Source organism: Chelonia mydas, chromosome 2, assembly GCF_015237465.2.
Source record: "Chelonia mydas isolate rCheMyd1 chromosome 2, rCheMyd1.pri.v2, whole genome shotgun sequence".
Taxonomy (NCBI): Eukaryota; Metazoa; Chordata; order Testudines; family Cheloniidae; genus Chelonia; species Chelonia mydas.
This window is the reverse complement of record NC_057850.1, coordinates 14,695,087-14,719,145: the sequence shown is the minus strand read 5'-3', so window position 1 is coordinate 14,719,145 and position 24,059 is coordinate 14,695,087. Positions and strand designations below refer to the sequence as shown.

Sequence of the window (24,059 nt, the reverse complement as noted above, 5' to 3'; positions counted from 1 at the left end):
GTTAAAGAAGTATGGGCTGGATGGATGCACTACAAGGTGGGTAGAAAGTTGGCTAGATTGTCGGGCTCAATGGGTAGTGATCAATGGCTCCATGTCTAGTTGGCAGCCGGTATCTAGCGGAGTGCCCCAAGGGTCGGTCCTGGGGTCGGTTTTGTTCAATATCTTCATTAATGATCTGGAGGATGGTGTGGACTGCACCCTCAGCAAGTTTGTGGATGACACTAAACTGGGAGGAGTGGTAGATACGCTGGAGGGTAGGGATAGGATACAGAGGGACCTAGACAAATTGGAGGATTGGGCCAAAAGAAATCTGATGAGGTTCAACAAGGACAAGTGCAGAATCCTGCACTTAGGACAGAAGAATCCAATGCACCGCTACAGACTAGGGACCGAATGGCTAGACAGCAGTTCTGCAGAAAAGGATCTAGGGGTTACAGTGGACGAGAAGCTGGATATGAGTCAACAGTGTGCCCTTGTTGCCAAGAAGGCCAATGGCATTTTGGGGTATATAAGTAGAGGCATTGCCAGCAGATCGAGGGACGTGATCGTTCCTCTATTCAACACTGGTGAGGCCTCATCTGGAGTACTGTGTCCAGTTTTGGGCCCCACACTACAAGAAGGATGTGGAGAAATTGGAAAGCGTCCAGCAGAGGGCAACAAAAATGATTAGGGGACTGGAATACATGAGTTATGAGGAGAGGCTGAGGGAATTGGGATTGTTTAGTCTACGGAAGAGAAGAATGAGGGGGGATTTGATAGCTGCTTTTAACTACCTGAAAGGTGGATCCAAAGAGGATGGATCTAGACTATTCTCAATGATAGCAGATGACAGGACAAGGAGTAATGGTCTCAAGTTGCAGTGGGGGAGGTTTAGGTTGGATATTGGGAAAAACTTTTTCACTAGGAGGGTGGTGAAACCCTGGAATGCGTTACCTAGGGAGGTGGTGGAATCCCCTTCCTTAGATGTTTTTAAGGTCAGGCTTGACAAAGCCCTGGCTGGGATGATTTAGTTGGGATTGGTCCTGCTCTGGTCAGGGGGTTGGACTAGATGGCCTCCAGAGGTCCCTTCCAACTCTGTTATTCTATGATTCTATGAGACAGACATGATACCCAAAGTGCAAGCTCTGGAATATAAAGTAAAAATTAGTAAAGGGGAGAGTTGTCATATTGAGGAGGTACTCAGTCATATGAGAGTGCAGGTCTCAACTTTTGTAATACATCACCTTTGTATTTTTAGAATTTTAAACGTAGATTGCACATCCATTCTGTCCAAAATTTATTTTTAAATCTGATTTTTCAAGGTTTTAATTTTTGACTAATTTCTGTTTCTATTAAGTCAATTTTCTGCCTAGTTAAGAAGGAACTAAGAAACCTTGTGATAAATATTGTGCAAGACAGAAGAAATGGGTCAGCTTGCAAGATTGTGTCTGCTACAGTGAGTGTGTGTGTGGAGGGGGAGATAAGAAAATGAAACGAATACACAAAGAAGGCAAAACATCAACTTTCTGAAGTATAACAGATTACACCAAAGCTAAGGTGGTCACTCATTTATGCATTTTTAGAACACATTGGAAGAAAAATTAAAGGTTATTTTTCTCCCATGCAATTTTCAGGCTCCGTTCCCAGAGAGCAGACTAATAGAAATGTTCTCCAACCATTAGACTGAAGTGTTAGAAATAATACTTCGCACACACCCCAGTCAATGCATTTCTAATCCTCAACACTCCATGGTAAGTGAAAGTATTAATTACATATCTAACTTTCTCTAAATGCTCCCTCCTGTTACAATCCAGCTCCTCTTTCTGTTAGATTGCAAGTTCTTCAGGATAAGGACTGTCATTTTTTTTAATACAGCAAAAAGGACACTATCAGCACTTTGTCAATGACATCAATTTTGTTTACAAAGCAGCCAGCGATAGCATCTAATGGATTTTTCACCCAAAGTGAAGCTTCTTAAAAACCTCTCAGGTATACCCTGAAAAGAGAGGAGTAGAGGGGGGGATGACAGGGAAGGGAGGGAAAGAGTAGTGAGCTGATCTTGTTTTTAGGAAATCTCACTTAACACTATGTAACTTTCCCCACTGCCATTATTTAAAGGCTTAAATTAAGTCAAACTGAAGAACGGAACCACTTCCTTTTTACAAGTTAATTACGGTAATAAATGCTGGGTATTTCCTATCAGACAAATAAGATAGGAAGTTAATTTTCCACTGATTGTTAGATAGTGTTTCAAATCTGCAACTAGTGTTTTATTCTGAAATTAGAGAGATTTAGTGAAGAATTATCTAGATCTTCGGTCTTATAAAATGCACTGGGCTCAATGATTGCACATTTATCTTTGAAATTCTTAGCATGGTTTCCTAGTTTCCCACAATGTTTTTTTTTTTTTTTTTGCAGTTTTAAATGTGCCTTATCTTCCTAAAGAATTGAAATATACTTTTTTAAAAAAACTCTTAAACTGGTCTATTTCTAAGACATAACATTGCTTACAGGAAGTTATTTCTCTGATAAAAAGATGCTATCAAAGGTTGATTGATCCAAACTGACAGAAGTACATTTCCTTCATTATGCACGAAAAGTTCATGCACTACCTTTTACTTGTGCTAGATTCTTTTCCTTAAAGCAAAATACTTCAGTGCTACAATTAAATAAAAATAAATTGAAAAAGCATTTTACATCAAAGCAGTATGCAAGTGGGGAGGATGAAAGTAATGTTTTTATTACTCTAAGGGGTTAAAAATCCATCTTGGAATTTATAAAAAAAATTCTGCATATCTAGCACTAAACAGTGAACATAAAGTGATGAAAAGATACCTTGACACGGCCCTTTAACCACTCATTACTCTTGATGCTGTTCAGAGAAGTGTTGGAGCTAGTAACATTCGACAGCAGTAAAAAGTAAAGCATAGCATCCTCAGGTTATAATTGTTAGTGTTGCCTTTTCCACTTCAGATTCAAGTCACACTTATTATTGGCTCTCCTCCCATAAGTGTCTTAGCAGTCTTTTAGAATGCTACACAATTAAGGTAATTTTAGACAGAAAGCTTACTTGTGAAAAAAGGTACTGCTGCAATTCAGTTCCATGAGTTTTCTTACTGACATGGCATCAATCCTCCTTTAATGCTTCACTAAATTAACATCACCTGTGCTTTATGATGTGCATCTCAGATTTAAGATTTCACTGCTGACATTGTTTCAGAGTAGCAGCCGTGTTAGGCTGTATTCGCAAAAAGAAAAGGAGGACTTGTGGCACCTTAGAAACTAACTAATTTATTTGAGCAGCATCCAATGAAGTGAGCTGTAGCTCACGAAAGCTTATGCTCAAATAAATTTGTTAGTCTCTAAGGTGCCACAAGTACTCCTTTTCTTCTTACTGCTGACATTGTTCATGCTCTGCATAGGAAGTCAATATGGGCCTTTCTATAGATCTCTGAATTAATTCCAAGCTTTTAAGATTGGCAATCTTTCTGTTTTTCTCCATTTCTGCACACTGTAGGTCACCTTTATACATTACTTATAAAAGTTCTAACTTGAGAACTGGAATCAAGGGAGCGGGGAGGGGAGGATTTCTGATCATGGCTCTGCCAGTGACTGTGCAATTAGAAGTCAAAAATTTCAAACTAGGATAGTGCTTAAAGGCTTGTCTACATGGAAAAATATACCAGCATAAACTATAACTGTGTAACTACTTCTGGAATAAGTGTGTCCACACCAGGAAAGTGCCTTTTTACAGTTTAGCTCACATCACTGAAAGCAACAAAATTTGAAAAAAGTGCCTAAACTTTAGTCACTTAAATAAGTTTTCTGACTTTCAGTTTCTGAGCACCTGCAGAATTCCACTGAAGTAACAGAACACTTCTGAAATTCAACCAATTTAGGAGCCTAAATTTAAGCTCTCCTTTGATAAATGTTCCTACTGTGGGCTCAGTCCACAAGGAGCAGCTGACAAATTTTGAGAGTCTTGAGTCTGACTAACCGAGATGGCAACTGTCTTCACTAGGGCCGTGTGACTCCTGACCGTTCTTAGGACGGCCGTGGCAAGCCGGCACCTGGGCATTTGGCCCGAGCGGTCCTCCGCCAGAATGGAAGGGTGGATGACCACAGTGAAGTCTACGCCATTGAACCTGTTGGTTCCCACTCTGTTCTGATAGAGATCCCGGGATCTGACATCAGGAATCTGGTCAGGTAATTATTTCTGAGTTTTGTCCGGACTGAGGACCGTCTTGTCTCTGTGTCTAGCCGTCCTCCCTGTGGTGTGTTTGAGTCTGGGTGCTGTCTCCATCCAGGGATTGGCTGACCAAAGGATTCCTCTCCCCACGGTCTGAGTGAGTGAAATCTGCACAATCGCAGCCGCAAAGCGCCTTGGGTAAAACCCTTGGTGTGAAAGCAAGGGCGATTTGAGGCAGTAGCCTGTGGGCTCCTTTTGTGTGTTGCACCGGGCATCGCTCTGACGAACCCGACTTTCCTTCTTGTGTGATTGGTGTGTAAAGTCCTCCTGTATGGGTAACAAGACGTCTAAGTTGGGACAGTTCCCTAAAGGAACGCTGGCTCATTTTATGTATTTTAGGAAGGGTCCGGACTCCTGTAAATTTCTGGAAAAATGGTCTAGGCTAATTCAGGGGAATCCCAAAATTCAGTGGCTACTGTTAGGATCTTGGGACAAAGACCGAGTAGACGTCTTAAAAGACAAACTCGGCCAACCTAAAACTAAATTGGCAAAAGGAGAGGTTGATTGTTTCATGCAGTGGTGGGAAGAGGCAAATCATAGGTGGACAGAATCAAAACTTGCCTCTCTCGAAGATTCAAATGATAAGTTAAAAGCTTTATTATAAGCCTCCTCTCCCGCTGCCAGACCGAGCGCTCCCCTTTATCCCGTTCTCCGAGAAAACCAGGATCGATTCCATCCCCCTTCATACTCCCATCTCATTGTGGGAAAGGACGAAGAAAACCCCTTGTTAAATTCTGGGGATGACAATGAGGAAGATGTATTAATTGGCCTGGCATCCTTGCATCGGATCAATAGGCGGTCACAACAACTTCCAGGGGTATACTGAAAGCCCGTCACATTTTTCCCAAGCATTAGCCCGAGACCTTGCTGACCTTGTTTTCCCGTCCAGGTCCACACTTGTCCAATATGTAGATGATCTACTCCTCTGGTCCCCTTCATTGTCTGCCTCTGAAACTGACTCTTTCGTGCTCCTTACTGCCCTAGCAAATAAGGGTCATAAAGCTTCTCACTCTAAACTACAACTCTGTCAAGCTTCTGTCACATATCTTGGCTTTCTCCTCTCCCAGGGTTCCCGTGCACTTTCTCCCACCCACGTCCAAACAATTCCTTAACTTTCCCCGACCCCGCTCTCCACGCCAGGTCCGGAAGTTTTTAGGCATGGCTGGATTTTGCAGACAATGGATTCCCCAATATGCCTCCCTTGCAAAACCTCTCCAGGAACTCACTCAATTCTCTGTGCCTGACCCCATGCCGTGGCCCCCTGAGGCCAATTCTGCCTTTGTTTCCCTCAAACAGGGTTTGGCTTCTGCCCCTGCCTTAGGGCTGCCTGACTATTCTAAGCCTTTTACCCTTTTCTGCCACGAACGATCTGGGTATGCACTTGGAGTTCTCACTCAGATGCACGGAGAAAATAACCGCCCAGTGGCTTATTTCTCTGCCACTTTAGACGCTGTTGCCCAAGGCTTGCCCCCCTGCCTGCGTGCTGTGGCTGTTGCAGCGCGCCTAGTCGAAATATCTGATTCCCTTGTTCTCCGCTCTCCTCTTACCCTCCTGGTCCCTCACTCTGTAGAAACTCTCCTGCTACAACGTAACACAGGCCACCTCTCCTCTGCCCGCCTTACCAGGTAGGAACTTTTACTACTATCAGCTTCATATATCACCATAAAGCGTTGTTCTCAGTTAAACCCTGCCACGCTCCTTTGTCTAATGACGGGGATCCCCATGACTGCCTTGCAACTGTCTCTGCTGTCACCGTCCCGCGCTCTGACCTTTCTGATGTCCCTCTCCCTAACTCTGACCTTGTTTTATTTACTGATGGTTCCTGTTTTCGAGACAACCAAGGTTGTCTCCTTGCAGGATACGCTGTAGTTTCACTCTCTGAAACCCTGGAAGCTGCACATTTACCTTCTGTAACCTCAGCACAAGTCGCTGAATTAGTTACCCTTACCCGTGCCTGCTTTTTGGCAGAGGGACGCTCCGCCACCATTTACACTGACTCCCGCTACGCTTTTGGGGTTGTACATGACTTTGGTACCCTCTGGCAAACTCGGGGTTTCCTTACCTCTGCCAGTACCCCTATTAAAAAATGGGCCCTACATCGCTGCCCTCCTGCATGCAGTTTTACTTCCGTCTGCCCTAGCTATTGTTAAGTGCCCTGGCTACTCAATGGCGGCTACTGATGTTGCAAAGGGTAATGCATTTGCTGACACCTCTGCTAAACATGATGCTGCCATAGAACCTTCCCCAGATGCATTTCTAGGTTTCCTTTCTGTTTCTATACCGCCGCCGTCCCGCACTGACCTCACCCTGCTCCAAGACTCTGCCCCAGAAACCGAGAAAGAATCCTGGGTTGCCCAAGGTTGCTCTCTACATCCCGATTCTCTTTGGTGCTCGCCTACTGGCCCCTTTGTCACTCTACCTGTCTCTGGCCGCCCTGCTACACAGTGTTTCGCATGTCGGAAAGGAGGGGATGGTCTCTGCTGTAACTAAGACACAATGGTGGGCCCCCCATTTTAGCTCTTTTGCAGCCTGCCACTGTGCAGCCTGTACCATTTGTCAAAGCCATAATATTGGTAAACCTGTAAAAGTGGCCCAGGGGTTCTGGGGCCTGCCTCAAGCACCGTTCTTGCATTGGCAACTTGATTTTGTACAAATGCCTAAGTGTCAACAATATGAATTTATATTGGTTATGGTATGTTTATTCTCTGGTTGGAGTGAAGCCTTTCCTTGTCACAAGGCTGACTCACTGTCTGGTGCCAAATGCTTGTTAAATCATATTATGCCTGCCAAGGGAATTCCTGCTACTCCGTCCAGTGATCGGGGTACACATTTTACTGGACATGTTCAACACCTGGACCGTATATTGCATATCAAACACCTGTTGCACTGTCCCTACCACCCACAGAGTGCAGGTGCAGTTGAAAGACGAAATGGTGTACTTAAGAATAAGCTTGCTAAAATTTGTGACTCTACAGGATTAGGCTGGCCAGTAGCCTTACCACTAGCCCTTATGGACGTGAGATCCACTCCATCCCAAAGGCATAAATTAAGTCCCTTTGAAATTGTTATGGGACGCCCTATGACTACTATTACTCCTGTTCCAGATTTAAACTTGACTCATAGTGCGCTCCTTCAGTATTGCGAGGGACTAATGCAAGCTGTAAGTCACTTCCATTCACAGGTTCGAGCCGCCTGGCCCACGGAACCCACCTCCGACACTTGCCACAACCTCGAGCCAGGTGCTTGGGTCTACGTACGGTGCCATCATCGAAAGCACGCCTTGGAGCCCCGGTGGAAGGGTCCTCATCAGGTACTGCTTACTACACAGACGGCTGTTAAACTATCTGGCATCGCAGCATGGATACATGCTTCACAGTGTAAGAAGGCACCATCCCCAGAGAACCAATCATCACCTCAGGACAATGCAGAGTCAATTTTGACTCCAGAAGATGACGTAGAGGAACAGTCTGCAATACCTTACAATCTACGCTCTTGTAAGGGTTGCCAGAAGCAGACGACAAACAAAAAAAAAAAGCAGTAGCGAGCCTAGCACCTACTGCCTGGTGGGGGTAAAACCATGGCTGCGGTTCCCTCAGTTGAGGTTGTCAGAACCAGAAGAGCCTTGCCTCCAACATGTGCCTCTGCCTGTTCCTCGGCTGCTGGTATCTTACGGTCTGGGGAGACCACGATGACAATTCTTTTATCCAGCAGCAGGTGTGGATAGCTCAGACCCTTAATATTTCTAATTGCTGGGTCTGCAGCCACATCCCAACCCACTCTCAAACTGGTGTTCCTGTCCTTGCTATCCCACTCAAGTCCCCAGACCTCACTGGAGGCCTCGTCCGTTTAACAAAATATGGAACAGCAATGACACTTGGGAAGTGGTGGGAATAAATGCATCTAAATGGATAAGTAGTGGAGGAAAAAGGTCATTGGTGTTGGGTGTGTAATGTGACAGGGCTGGATCTGGGGAAAAGCCCTTGTTTTCAGCATATTGTGGCCAATGGTGTATGGGATTATTCAAACAAAACTAAAAAGTGGTGGGCCGGGTATGGAGATATGAATCTTTTCTCAACCTGGGATCAAACAAACAGAGAAATCAATCTCATGTTCCCCCTACAGTAACCTTAGTGAAAACAATACAATCTTTCAATGTCATGCAAACACCACTCCTCGTAAAGAGAATTACCCTGTACCCTTTGGGGGATACTACTCCTCCTTTGCAAACACCTATATGACAAAGGGGTGCAACCGACCCTTCCCGGCCTTAATAGGCCATCACTGGGTGTGTGGGACCAGAGCTTATACCACACTACCAGCTAATTGGTCAGGAATCTGTTATCCCGCCTGACTCTTCCCACAATTCCAAGTGCTAGGAACCTTCCCTCGAGAACGCCTCCGCAATTTCAGGTGAAAAAGAAGGGACTTAACAGATGCCCAATGGTATGTAAATAACATAAGCCCCTTAACCTGGGAAGAGGCTATTGGCGGTTCCTTAATACCATTAGGGGGAGTAATACACCATGCAAAAAGGCTCCTAAGGTTACAAGCAGTAGTTGAAATAATGGCAAATGAAACCGGAGAAAGTTTAAGAGTCCTGGCCAAAGAAAGAGGAGCAATCTGACAGATGGCCCTCCAAAACCGTCAGGCATTGGACATAGTGCTGGCGGCAAAAGGAGGGACTTGTGCTCTCATTGGAAAAGACTGCTGTGTGTATATACCAGACAACACCAATGAGGTAACAGATCGTGCTAGCCACTTAGAACAAATCGCATATCTTCCCCACAAAGAGCCAAGTTCTTTATGGAAGTGGCTAAGTAACCTTTTCAATTTCTCTGGCATAGGAAACTGGTTGTTTCAGGGAGCCCTAACTCTCCTGTTTGGAATCCTAATAATTTTTGTATGTTTTCAGTTACTTTCCTGTTGTATCCAAAATTGTGTCAGGCATGCTACATAGATAGCTGCCCCAAACCAGAGTGCTAATTTGATTATTTTAAATATCACTGATGAACAAAGAGATAAAGAACGATTGATATGTGGAACCCAGTCATTGTTGGTCATTGTGTAGCTTGACCAAAAGGAGGGATTGTGAAAGTAAAATGAATTATATTGAAATTATAATTCATTAAAGAAATGCTGCTTGAAGGATTTGTTGAAATATAGTTGTCAGGAAGAGAAACATTAAGGAGCGTGAGACAATGGGTCTTCAAACTAATTAACTTAGAGCTCCTACTGAGCTAAGAGATTGGTGAACGTTAGTATGCAAATAAGATATGTATGTATATTTGTCAGTTTCTGCTTCTTTTTGTCTCTTATGTTAAATTGGCTTTCCCTTATCTGTTTAAATAAAGTTAGCTTGAGCTTTTGCAGGAGGCTCACATATCTGGGTGCACTGGCAAAGCGCTTTGCTAATAAACAGAGTGGTCTGACAAATTTTGAGAGTCTTGAATCTGACTTTGACACAGCCAACTCCAGTTGTGAGGCTACAACACAGTTAAGTATGTTCTCTATGACTATTTCCTAGCTCAGCCACTGAAGCATGTTTTTAAACAAGCTTTGAGATCCTCTACTTGAAGGTGTGACAAAAAAGGCAAAATATTGTCAATTAGTTAAATGACAGTATGTGTCGGGCATTTTTTTAATAATTAGGAATTCCTAGAGTTTGTAAAAGGCATTTTTAAAAACCATGTGATTTATTATTTTACCAGCAAGGACTTCTGTAAGAAAATTTTATATTGAAACTCATTCCATCCCTCAGACACATTACAGATTTTGAACCAGCCTAGGATACCTATTCTTACACAAACTGTAATACGAGGTACAGGCAGAATGTCAACCACTGACTAAATCTTCAACTCCTTGAGAAACATGTAGTACAATCGGATACTGTAAGAAAGAACTTAGTCACCAACTTTAGCAGCAGCAGCAGCATTGGGAATGCATTTTGCACTTGTTGAAAAGGCTTTTTAAAAAGCCTTTTCAACAACAGTTGAAGTCCAGGACTGCTATAACCCTGAAGACAATTTATGCAGACTGCTGGTACAATGGAACCAGTTTAAAATCATGTGGAAAAGGTAAAAGTTTTAAAGTAGTGTTAGCCAGGCCCTTGGTTTAAACAAAATACCGCACAACTAAAGCCAAAAGTGTTGCTATTTAAAGAGGAGACCTTGGGTTTTTATTATGCATAAAAGGCAATGATGCAGGTATTTTTGTACGAAAAACTAAGCATAAAGATTAACATTGTGTTTTTCTCCAAGTTGTGCTTTTGAAAACAAGCTTAGACTGGGCTGTTTTCTCAGAATATACAGACCATTATGGCGAAAGAGCTTTGATCAATTTCAAAACCAATATGACTGAAAACCCACCTATGCCATGATGCTTATATAAAACTCATTGACTGAGAGCAAGAAGCTTAATCATGTGTTTTGTATCCCTTCCCATTATTTGCCCATCTTTATTTTGTGAGCTGTGTGTGCCTTCTTTTCTGTTTGCAAAGAATGAAGCACAACATGGACCCTAAAGAAAATAGTGCATAACTAGTGTGCTAAAGAGATATGGTCATCTATGGGTTTTCAGATTTTAAAGACCCAAAATATGTACAACAACCACAAATCAATGGAGAATGCATGCACAAGTCCAGATTTTGATCCTTTATTATTTAAGTTTTAAGTACACCATTGTAAGCAAGTAGAACAATCATCAGCCAGTAAATGTGAAAAGTGGTTTAAAAAAAATTCTGGATGAAAGGTTGGGTGAATGAGATAACAAATAACGTATTCTTAGATTTTATTATACTCAAACAGGGTTTTTGGCAGAGAGCAGCAACAAAGTTTACAATTCACAGAGTATCTTTAGATTTAAAATGCTAACAATAACAGCTAAGTGAGATCATCATCAGAGGCAGTGCTCATTTCCCCATTAAATCCTCTTCTCCCCCAACACATCAGAGAACATGTCTGGCCTGCCACTAAAAAGGTCACACAGCCTCAGACACCTGGTTCTGGTCATTTGTCAAGTGGCTCATCCCCTTACCTTACTGCCAACGCAAAAGGGGTTTCCTGACAACAAAACAGTATCACTTTAACCAAGTACATTTTCAAGTTAACTGCTGCCTATTGTCTAAGGACCCTAACTCAGGAAATTATCCCTATTCAAGACAGCACTTGAACATGTACTTAAGTACCACTTAAGTCAATGGCACTTATGTGCTGCTCTGAATAAGGATGCTTTTTTGAATCAGAACCTTAGACTTAACAATGCTACTATGAATAAGCATATCCCCACTCCAGTACCTTTTAGTGATTCTGGACTGCATGTAAATGCAGCAATTAAGCCCCTTCAGACCCATTAGAAATTTGTTTCAATTAATGTGCTATAAAAAGCACAATTCAAGACTTGTGAAGCAAATATTTTGAAACTAATGTGACCTCCAAATATTTACTGAATAGTATCACTCCCCCCTGCTCTCCATTTAAGTGCTAACACTGGCAAAATCACAATTTAACACCCTTATTACAGTTTTGAAATACACAACAAGAGTCATGATAGTTCCTTGGCTGGGTAACAAAGCCAACAAGCACCCTGGACGTTGGGTAGTGACAGCATCCCCTCATATACAACAGAGCACGAGTCTTGATAGCAAAGTATTTCAAGAGCAGATGTCTCTGTAGAACCAGCAAAGGAACAATGTGAGAGGCATAAGCAATCCCAACACCTCTGGAGTCACCTCTGTATCACCCAGCTTATTAGCTGGAGTTTTCAAAGTGCTGCAGCCTTTGGAGGATATTTCTAACACAGGAAAAAATTGGGGGTGCCAGAGACATTAGCAACTCAGCAAAATGGTGTCATCTCTGACACTGAGAGCTACCACAAGGGCAGCTCTTTTAGACAGCAAGTGGCAGAAAGGGAGAAACACAGCTAGACAGACACTAGCTTGTTCAAGAATGACAATATTTATTTCCATAGATTTCTGGATATACACATCTAATCTAAGCATGTAGTTATACTTCTGGAAGGAAAATTTGTAATGAATTAAAGTCTCTTTTTTAACTTAATAGAATAAGACCTCTTTTATGCCTTGCACATAAGAACACAAGTTCACAACATATACATTATGCATACTACGTATATGATGTCCAGGAAAACTTAATCCTGCAGCAGTATAGGGGGAAGGAGGGGGACTGGACGAGATGACTTCTTGAGGTCCCTTGCAGACCTGCATTTCTATGATTCTACAGATAGGCAAAGGAAATTTGTTCACTTTTTGGTAACACAGGCAAGCTCTTTGGGGGCAGGGACTGTCTTTTTGTTCTGTGTCTGTAAAGTGCTAAGCACAATGGGGTTCTGGTCCATGACTGGGGGGTCCTATGTGCTACAATAACAAACATGACATGAAACAAAGAAATTCATATACATTCTTGATATTTCACTAGTTTACCATATATTTAGAAAACTCTTAAGTTTGCTTTGTTTTCTGTAGCCAATGCATACACTTAATTCAAATATAAACTATGGAAAAAGCCAGAATTTATATATTTAATAAGGTATTTGTTATAGAGTTTTATTTTTCACACACACACACACACACACACACGGTGAACTGATGCACAAAGTACATTCAATGTTTTGAGCAAATGTGTACAAAGGCTTTTCTGATTTTTTTGAAACAAACTTCAGTTTGGAAGTAAACTGGAGATTGTAAGAGAATCTAAACAAATGCAAGTGTTTACTATGACTCTTCAAAAAGTGTGTATATAGTTCCAAGAAGAATCAGATACATTTCTCTTTATGCTTTCTTCCTGTTGTGTAGCCCTGCTCATTTCTGGTTCACACTAATGGAAGAAAAGTGTTATGTATATAACTTTCCTGTTAATTTATTTATTTGTTTGTATTACTGTAGCACCTAGGAGCCCTAGGCATGGATCTTTCCTAAAAGATTAACTTTAATTTTAAAACCTCAAATTAATGCTGTCTCCTGACATACTGTATACCTCAGCAATAAAGGCATGTTACACAAATCACACAAATATTGTATATGTATAAACAAGTAAAAAATAAAATAGTGGAAAGTTTGTTAGGGTGACAAGTTGTTGGTGGCTCCTAACAGCTTTCTAAAGATGTAACAGTGATCCTTGCACAATGTATGTGTGTACAGTACAGGAACCACTGTATTAGCTGCATACAAGTTTTAAATGTTAGTATTTCATGTGTGTCATTTTAGGAAAAACTTACCACTACATTACAACACCCCACCCCATCAGTCTGAACGTCTTAAAAATATTTTATACCTATTTTAATTAATTTTTTTCCTTCTTAACTTGTTACATCTTGCTCTCATTCTCCCAATGCTGAATTATGAAACTATATTTCAAATCAGCTTTTAGTAACAGTCATCGGTTTCCAAAAGGCTTGCCATGATGCAAAATATTAATTACAGGGAGTCCTCCGACTTACAATGCCAGACTTACATTGGAGGCCACTTACGACGCTTTTCAATTGACTGCCCGTTTTGCCCTCACGACGCTCAATTTGCATTCAGTTTGCTTGAAATCACTTCTTGGTTGCGTTATACTGGTACGATGCTGTAAGGGGTCGCTTCTGATTGGCTCCCAGCCCCAGGCTCAGCCAATCAGAAAGCTTGAATAGTGATTGGCTGAGGCTCAGCACATGCGCCGTTCTCCCTGACTTTCTGAGCCTGTGTTGCCAGTATTCTGAGCAGCATATGTGAGTTTATAAGTTTATCTGAATGCTGTTTACAAAATACAGTGAACAGTAAATACATTGATGTTGCAACATTAGTCATCTATAATTCATTGAGTACAAAAAAACTGGGTTATTGTGGTGAAAATAGTGCAGCAAAGCCTTGGTTCAGGAACCAATCCCCCCTTCATACCACTGATTCCTATGGGAAAAGCGGTTTCGACTAAACGCAATTCTCAGGAACGAATTGTGTCAAAGTCCGAGGACTCCCTATATTTTAAGAAACTGAAGTCACTTGTTTTTTCCTTTCAAACCCTAAGACATTTCACAGACTGCCACAAAATGTAGGTTTCTATGGAATGGGGCGGGGAGGGGAAAGGCTGATAAGGATGTGTTACATTTGAATAATTCATCACAAAACTAATAGTTTCTTTTTTGATTTGCATTTTTCTTGTATATCTGAAAGCTGACAATGATTGGGTAGGTGACAAGTTGTGATTACTACTACTAACTGGCCCAGAACTGCACACACCCTATCAGACTTGTTACCCATCTCCCCTACTCCCAGCTCACTTATTTGTCTTGCCATCTTGTCTCAGACTGTAAGTTCTTTGGGACAGGAACCATCATTTTTGTTTCTGAACAGTACAAAGAGAACCCAACCTCGCTGTAGTCTTTAGACTCTATGACGCTAAGTATTTAATAAAATAAATAAATAGGTATATAAATAATTCAGAGAGACAGTTCAGGAATATTCCCACAAGCCAGATGTACAACAATGATAATATTTTAAACTACTTAAACCCATATTCATCTGCCTTACAATAACTACATTCAGTTACAACTATTTTCCGAACACAATAGAGGCAGATTACTTCAATTTTATTTGCATGTTTTTTTTAAAAAAAATCAAAACAGCAATTACTGCAAAAAAAATTGACTGGTATATGTCAAACCATATAGGCAAATAACATTTGAGTTGCAATACTAAGGCTTTTATATGACAAATACTTTTATGGGTTTCACTACTGTAGAAGAACTTATTTGAATATTATCGAATCAAACCACTGCACAGGTCTCTTCTTGCCAATAGGTTACTTGATTTTTCAGGAAGGCTGCCTTTCCAAGTCAGTTGAAGTAAACATCCACCTCCCAGCCGTTCCATGTTTTACAGCTGAGTGTAGGATGTTTACATGAACTAAAAATCAGTAACAATACGAATACTGCATTGGCAGTCAAGATACACTACCACACTTTTGGATGCATAAACTTCAGTACATTAAGTAAACTACATCTTGGAGGAATGCATACTACACATCCAATAGGGTTATTACTCCTTAAGAAATCAGAAAGCACACGTTTGACATCTGGATGTTAAGTCACACACACGTTGGACTACAGGGGTCCATGAAATGGAGAAGCGATCCTCACAACCCTTGGGGATGAATGCTCTTGCCACACTTACCTAGCAAGGTTCCTTTGAGCTAGATCCGGCTACAGATACTCAATAGCTTTCCATAATCTCAGTTTTATGATTATTTCTGATACAGTTAGTTTTCAAAAACTGAAACAAGGGGATGCCATATTTGTGAGAAATATAGATAAATTATGGGACAATGAATGAAAGCTCTCAAAAAGGGGTATAATTGGCTCAGCTGCACCTGCCTAATTAACTCTATGTTCCAATTGACAGACCTCTTTGCCATGTTACAATCCCCCTCTCTCAAGCCTGGACTGGTAGTTGGAAGTGGCCTTGGTAGCATTTTAAGGGCAACTCAAGATTCTCCCAAAACCTCACTCAATTTACCAGAACAGTTTCTGTCAGGTATGTACATACACAGTGTTGTGGTAGTCATGTCAGTCCCAGCATAGTAGACAGACACGGTGGGTGAGATAATCCATTTTATTGGACCAAATTCTGTTATGATACAAGCTTTCAAGATACATAAGCAGTTTTGGTAAACTGAAGGGAATTCTAAAATAATTTTATGGACTACACAAGATAACATTGTCACTATAGAAGCAATTTGTATTTGTCACACTGTAGCGTCCAACATTTAATAAAAAATTAACTTACTGTGTTCTTCATTTCAATTTATTTCCTTCTGCTATTAGTGGTCTCTCATTCATTACATCTCCCTTTTTGAGGCAATTCTTCCTTTTCTCCCCCCACACCCTGTGTGGTTTTCTTCCTCCCTATTTCATATTCTTTTCATTTTCTTCCTCTGCATATACTCACTCACTCAGCTGTCCAGCAATGAGAAACTGATACAAATCCATGTGGGGGTGGGAGCAGAGCGCACTGACATCACTACTCCTTCAGCACGATTTATTTATTTTAGACTGAAAATAGACACACCAATTCCCCAGCAGTTAAATATACACTATATAGAATAAAATCAAGTCTCAGCAGCATTAAAACAATCAGTTCCACAGCAACTCAGCCAGCCACCTACCTACCTACTTCTTTCATTATCCACAAAGTATACTCTCAGACTTCTCCAAACCCCCTCTCAAACAGGTGTCTTTTATAGTGTGCCCAGCAAGACACCAAATTTGGCTATTTCTGATTAGGAGGAGGGAGAGAAGAGAGGAGCAAGCTCCACAGCCTTAGAGAACATTCTGTGATCCACCCCCTCTGTTTTTTTTTTTTTTTTTTTCAATAAAAGGGAGGGGGGGGGGAGGGAAATCCGGCTTAAGCACTCTACTATACTGCCACTGCTGGAGTCAGCAAAAGGGAGAGCGGTGATCCCTTAGATAAGCCTTACTTGGCCTGGGATCAGCCTAACAGGTCATAACCAACTCCTCCACCTGAAGACCAACTAGCAACCAGTGCAGATCCTGGAGCACTGGATGTCGTGTGCTTCCAGTGAGATGCCCCATCCAATGAGCAAGCCACCTACCAGCTTAAGTCTTCAAATGATTTTAAAATGTATCCCCATGGAGAGTGCATTGCAACAGTCTAGAATTAACAGTTGGTCAAGCCGTTTCTGCACCGGAATACTGTACGATTATTGATCTGCCTCTTCCCCTAGCTCTTACTTTAATTTAGCACTCTATTCATTAGGCAGTCACAGATTATTGCTTGCATCATGTGCTATGGTCACACACAAAAGTCTAACAAGATCCAGTCAGCAAAGCAAGTGATCAAACATACTGGGACCACAGACCAGCCATATCACTCACCGAAGCCTCAGCTTGCTCATGGTCCTCCATCCTCTCAAGCCCCATAGCTTTCCAGTGCTTAGCCCCCCTCCACAGATCAACATAGCCAGAGTTTGGGGGTCTCTAGTCTCCCTGGAAACATGTTTCATAGTGCAGTTGTTAAAAATATTGCCCTTATCCAACCCATAGTAGCAGTGCTCTAGTGAGAGGCCTGTCGGCATTTCCAGTTACCCATATTTTTCCAGCTGTTTAGAATGGTAACACATGGGGAAACAAATTATTTTGTATTTTAAATGTTCTTCACAAGACCAAACACCAGATTTTGATGCTTTATAACGGCAGAATGCATCTTTAACATGAAATTTTTCAGGCCAGATTTGTTATAGATTATATTAAAGATATTTTACAGTTTAAAAAGTACTTAAAGACTGATAGCTTGTTTTCAAAGCGTTTCATATGATGTATTTGCTGCAATGAAATTTGTTAATGCATACAAACATTTCACAAAGTTAAGTGTCATATCAACTAAAATTACCAAAAATACCACTAGCACCTCAAATTTGGAAATACTATGATGCCATTGGCCACAGAAGATTGTGTTCAAGAGAAAAAATAAAAAATGATGAAGGCTCTTAGGAGAAAATGCATAGTTTCAGAGTAAGGCTAACCCTGCCTTCAATTCACCTCAGTAGGCCCAAGTATTATATCAAAATTAAGTAACAGACTGTTTTGAAACTCTTAGCACTCAGGGACAAAACAAACTACAGAGTTGATTGCCAACCTTACCGCTGTGTCCTTTATTTATTTTTCTAAAACCAAGACTCTTATTACTTCAAAAGATTTTTCAATATATCCATATAAGCTACCAACCTGGACAGATCCTATTCATTTAAATAAATCATTACAATGAAGTTCATTAATTATGTTTGCATAATACTCTGAAGAAGTAAAAACTCTGAATAAACATTAAGCACTACGAATAAGCCTATTTAATCAATAGCAATTTAGTATAGTTATTAGATTGTTCATGTTTCATGCCAATGGCTGGATACAAGAGACCTGAGAGTAACTAACAGAAATGAAAAAACCATGTGATACATCCAATCACTCAGTGCATGTTAGCAAATCATTAATTCTCCAATGCCTGCAATCTGGATTTCCCAACACTGCTAAAAGAGATCCCAATAGGCCTTGCTCCAATGAATAAACCATTATGAATTTTATTATAGTGACTAAAAAGCATCATACAAGCTCTGTAATACTGACAGTGTCTAATGACGTTATGCAGGTATGAGGACTATTATGAACACCTAAAGAGGCTGAGGAGAGGGAGAGTGATGCTCTCATAATAATCAAAAATGAGAGAAACTGGGATGAATTATCTGCTCAAGTGTCAGGAAATAAAAAAAATCATTTTCAAAAACAACAACAAAAAAATCAGGGAGCTAAAGAAGTAGTTTAGCCAAAAAAAAACTGTTCTAGTACAAAAGCAGAAGTAACAGAATCAGACACTTAGGACTCCCCCTTTACCACCTCCACCCCCATAAGTAAATGGAAGAAAAAGGAGAGAATCATCCAGGAACCCAAAATACTACCTCCTTCCCAGAGCCTTGGGAGAGGTGGGAAAGTAGTTTTTAATAGATGGCTAGCTGAGTTTGTTGAAATTGTTATTTTAATCATGCCTGAATTTTGCTGATGTGTTAGGATACCTAGAAGCTTGGGAAAGCTTAAAGGAGAGTTCTTTACATTTAAATATTGATTACCTCGTCCACCTTGTCTAATATCAAAATACATGTCAAGTAAGACTTTCTACTTTTTGCCTTGACTTACTTAGAATCCCCTGTGCTTAGCGGCATATGAGACAACCTATTTTTTCCTCTACTGTTGGCTGCCCAGCAAGATGTTTGACTCCATAGTAAGCCATCTCCTTGACAGCAGCATCCTTTCGTTTGTCCTAAGATAGGTCATTTTTGTGTTCACGCCTTCTCTTCCCTCCTGGTGGAATCCCTTGTATTTCTGCCATCTGGTAGCCTGATAACATGACTATCCATCTGTCTAATTATTGAGCCTGCAGCCTGTTGACCCATGCGAACAACACTTCTATGTTGTTTATATGATCATTCCAATGAATTCCCCAGGTAGTTCTTAAACAACACTGGTGTAATGCATTGAGCTTCTTGTTGTGTTCCACGCCTCCAATGCATATTAAAGTGGTGGCAGGACAATAGCTGTATAATCTTTAGCGTGCAGATGTAGCTTTTTACTCTTCCAGATGCTTGACAAAATGGGAAAATGATCCACTGGTTTTATCAATCCTTGCCTTCACTTCTTTGGCCATTAGCACATATTGTATTTCCAAGATCAACGAAGTCATCGGCTCTTTTGTACTCTTCTCCATCAATCACACATTCATCAGCATTGATACTATTCTCTCCTGTTTTCATGGTCTTGGTCTCCCAACTTATCTCTTGCCCAAACAATACCAGAGTGCTCGGCAGCAACCATTGCTCTTCTCATCACAAAGTCTATGACAATGGAGAAATGGGGATAGCATCCACCTTTGTCTTATGCCAGTAACAATCATTGTGTCTCTGCTCTCTCCTGATGGAGCGGGTAGACTCTTCATACAAAGCCTTTCTCAAATTAAAAATCTTTGCTGGAATTCTATGTCTCAGGATCTTCCAGAAGGCTTCGAAGTAACACGACCAAACACTTTCATAAAATCAAAGTTAAAAAGAAATCTGTGGGTGCTCTAAGCTTCTCAAGATGAAAAAATGGTCTGATCACCAACTACCAGATCAAAACCCAGCTTGCTCTTCCCTACTTTGTCAACAGCAATTTTCATGTATTCAAAGTGATAATTCAAAACACTTTTGCAGATATTTTGCAGATATGGATAGGAGTGTCATCTCTCTCCAGTTATCACAAATAAGCTGGTCCCCCCTCCCCTTTTCTTTTTAGGAATTTTGCAGGTGACACCTCTGTGACAGATATGGAAATTTCCTGCAATATCTTTAACTGTATTAAGTTTATGTATCATTGTGGGCCAAGGACTGTATATAATTCCATAGGGTAAGGTGACCACAGATCCTCCAGAACTGGAAATAGTGAGGGCCAATTAGGCAATTTCACTCAGGTTGTAACACCCCAGAGAAGTAAACCACCTGGAGAGGCTTGCATATACTAGTTCAAACTGGATTCTCCAGAAAGCGTGCAGTGCCTGAACTGGGAGAATTCTTTCCATCAGAATGAGGGCTTTTAGGACCCCTTTATACCACTTTGGCCATTTTAACCATCATAAAGGTGCTGGAGAGGGGTAAAGATTTCCCTTTAAGAACCATGGACTTCACATTTTAGGATTTTTTCATGCAAACTGGCAGACAGGATGGCAAAAAGGCTTCATGGAAGGCTAAAAGATCAGGAACTCAACGACAATAAAAAGAACCCAGGAATCCACTGCACTTGCCAAAGACAACATTTATCTTATATTTGGGGTGGGTAGTGGACGTTACTAAAATAGCCTTTGGGATGGACAGCAATTTCTACATTTTTCAAAATATAAATGTCACTTATTCTTTATACTGAAAGCCACTTTAAAAAAAATTTTAAAATACAGACTGTTTCTAGGATTTCTGCTCTTTCCTCCATGTATTCTGACGAAAGTCACAAGCATATATATAAATAAATTAAAAAGTTAGTTTTAACATTACATATATTTAGAACTAATCTTTTCCTTCTGATGTTGTCCATGAATAGCCGGATGCAGCAAACATCTGACTGAAAGCTAGAATTTCTCTTACAGCTTCCAGTCGGGGATGTTTACAACAACAGACTACAATACGTGGTATTATACTGTGTAATGGTACACAGCAATGGGCATCACCTTCAAAAGAAAAAAATAGATAGTTTATAAAATGGAATTGCATGGCACTGCTACCGATTTATTGCTCCACTGATTACATCATCATACTTCACCTCATTTGCTGAAAGCTCATGTAGGCTAAGAAAGCACAGCTGTTGATCAAAATTATCTAAAAGAAACATTTGAAATTTAAGTTATGGAGCAAAATCTGTAATTAAAAATACTTGTGAACTAAAGAATTTTTAAAAGTGAACCCTGTATTTTAAAGTGTTTACTTTATGATACCTTCATTCCCCAGAGCTCTCCGAAGAATGCAACTTCCTTTAAACACCTGCACTATTTTCCTAATTGCAACAAGTACCAAAAAAAAAAAAAAAAAGGAAAAAGAAGTGACAGAACTGAAAACTTAAATTGTAGCTGCCTTAAGAAGATTATAAATAAATAAATAAATAAATAATAATAATAAAAAAAGAAGAGACATGCTTTTGATATTATTTAACCTCCGCATCCAGCCTATATTTTCTTGATTTAAGTCAAGACTTTCATTTGCTTGTCCTGCAAACTGAAACTGAGATTTGAAAGGTCAAGTGGGTCCTTTTACTTCTTACATCTTCACCTGTAAAATCAAGATTGTGCAGTCAAAAGTTAACTGAAAAATGTTGATATGGAGTGTTGAATCCAACCCTGACATAGCTTTAAGAGCTCCCCAAGGAGTAAAGGAGTAAAAATTCAATTCTGTTTTCAAAGCAAGTCATAAACAATGGACATAGGGAGCAGATACACTGAATAAGGAGGTGCTATTTTTACTGAGTCACTAAGGCCTTAATCCTGCAACGCATTGCACCTAAGCAGACTACTGTGCCCACGCAGAGCCCCATGCACTTCCATGGGGCTCCATGCAGGTACACAAGTCTATGCACAACCTATCGTTGAATCAGGACTGACGGGCCAGATCCAGTCAGTAAAACTCAGTGGGAGTTTTGCCATTTACTTATGGGAATATGATCGGGCCCTACCATCTATTAACTCTGAGCTACAAAATTAAGTCTAGCATCTAGTCTAGAATCATGTTTTCCTTTTAAAAGCAGTGTTCAATAAAAAACAATTCAGATACTTCACATTACATACTCCTGCTGAAGAGAATTTTGAAGAAAAGTATTTTACAAGCCTGGTGTATATTCATTCTGCATGATTGACAGTCACACAGCTAAACAGATCTACAATCCAACAAGCAAAATACAAACCAAAAAGGAGCATAATTAGAGCCCCGTGAAATTCTCTTTATAATTCTTCATTTTATTTTTTGGGAATAACTCCTTTGGTTTTCTCCATTCGTTGCCCCCCCGAAAGGAAAAGAGGTGCTGCAACAAGGAGAGTGAAGGGGTGCAGAACAAGCCCATCCCACACATCTCTTGGCAATGACTCCTGTCCCACACAGAATCACAGCACCAATCACTCACTATCCCCATCCCATCATGAGCGTAGAGCAGCCCGGATGAACCCAAGCAGTGCTGCAATCCTGTGAGCAGGATTTAAATGCCTGTTGCAGGGAGCTGGGCCCAGCCCTGCAGGACAGGAGCACTCATTGCGAGGTGAGTTTTTTGTTGTGTCATTTTAATCATGTTGCGTTTTACTTCAAAATTATTTTGCATTTGCAAAAAACACAGGGCTCTAAGCATAAGCACCCACCAAATAATACAAACCAACTGGTTCGTATGACCTCTGCACATTTAGATTCTTTGTATCGGACACATTTAAGGTCTCTCAGTTACTGAAACCCAATCACATTCAGTTTACATAAAAAGCTCTCCTTCTGAAATTGAGAATCAGTATTTTAGTAGTGCGTGACTCTAGCTGTTCCAGGGGTAAACCAGGATTAACGAGGAAACTACATGCAGTCTCTATGGATACCATGCTGACCTTCATTGTTTTTGAGTTAAAAAAAGCCAGTGGTCATTTACAACAAAAAGCTCTTTCGGTTGCTCCAGAATCGAAAGTTCCAATTTTAAACTGGAAAGAAATGGGTTATTTCATGCAGAGGTAAGCACATGGTATTTGACTAATTAGGCTGCTGAGCATTAAGTTGCAGTGAACCATTTATTACAACGTTCTACTTTAACACTTATTTCTCAAGGAACAAATGAAGGTTATTACAATGTCATCTATCAGAAGAGGGCCATTTCTCCACCTCCCACCCCCACACACCTTTTTCTTTTAGCTCACAAAGATAAATCTCAAACAGCCAGCACACACAAGTTCCTTTCAGTCATCATTCCTGAACATGACAGTCTCCCCCAATTACATAACCAGCCAATTTTATTAAACTCAACATCAACTAAAAATATTTATGGAGCATATTAAAAAGAGTCAATCTCAAGGGAGAGTTTGACTTAAAAAAAAAAATCAATGGCATGGTGTTTGGAACAAACTGAACTGTCTGCCTTTGAGTAAAGTTACATGCCAGTATGATATGCAAGTATTATATAAAGCTTTGTGAAAACTCAGGCTGGACACACATTTAATTTTTTCTTACCCCACAACAGCTCTATTTTTTGAATATGAGTAGGCAGCATGTTCTAACTTTCATGAACAGCTATGCTCTACCATTTTGAGACTGTTGACCGGTAAGATCAATAACTTTGTAAGTAGGGACACTATTCTAATACCATCATGGAAGCTAAATTGTGTCTTTGTTGCTGAGTTTTGTGAACATAGTGATAGGAGTTAAGAGGGGAAAAAATGTAATATTGCTTAATTGTGACACTTTTCCACCCCACGTAAAGAAAAAAACCTGCAGTCTATCTAGACTACAACAGAAAATTACTGAAGTCTTTATCTGGAAGCACTGACTTTACTTAGGAGATAGGAAACATGCATTTGGCACGCCCAAGTGAGCAATACAGGATTGCCTGACTATGATGTCTTATTCTACTTTGAATACTCTGGATTAATTCATGACAAAACAGCACCATCAACTTAAAGAGATATCTGTAATATCTAGCAAAGTGCAAGCTTCTTCATACAGCTCTTTTCAATACACTTCAATCCTGACCTGTAATTTATTCCAATCCTAAACGCAGTAAGACTTATATTGAACACGGTGTT

The 24,059-nt window shown here is 40.5% G+C and overlaps 1 long non-coding RNA gene across 1 annotated transcript; it reads left to right on the top strand.

Moving 5' to 3' along the window:
• Positions 1–1,092: 1,092 nt before the first annotated feature.
• Positions 1,093–7,614, top strand: LOC119565544. Its single transcript, XR_005224233.2, has 3 exons — positions 1,093–1,730; positions 4,001–4,185; positions 7,410–7,614. It is a non-coding gene; the product is annotated as an uncharacterized LOC119565544 (long non-coding RNA).
• Positions 7,615–24,059: the final 16,445 nt, after the last annotated feature.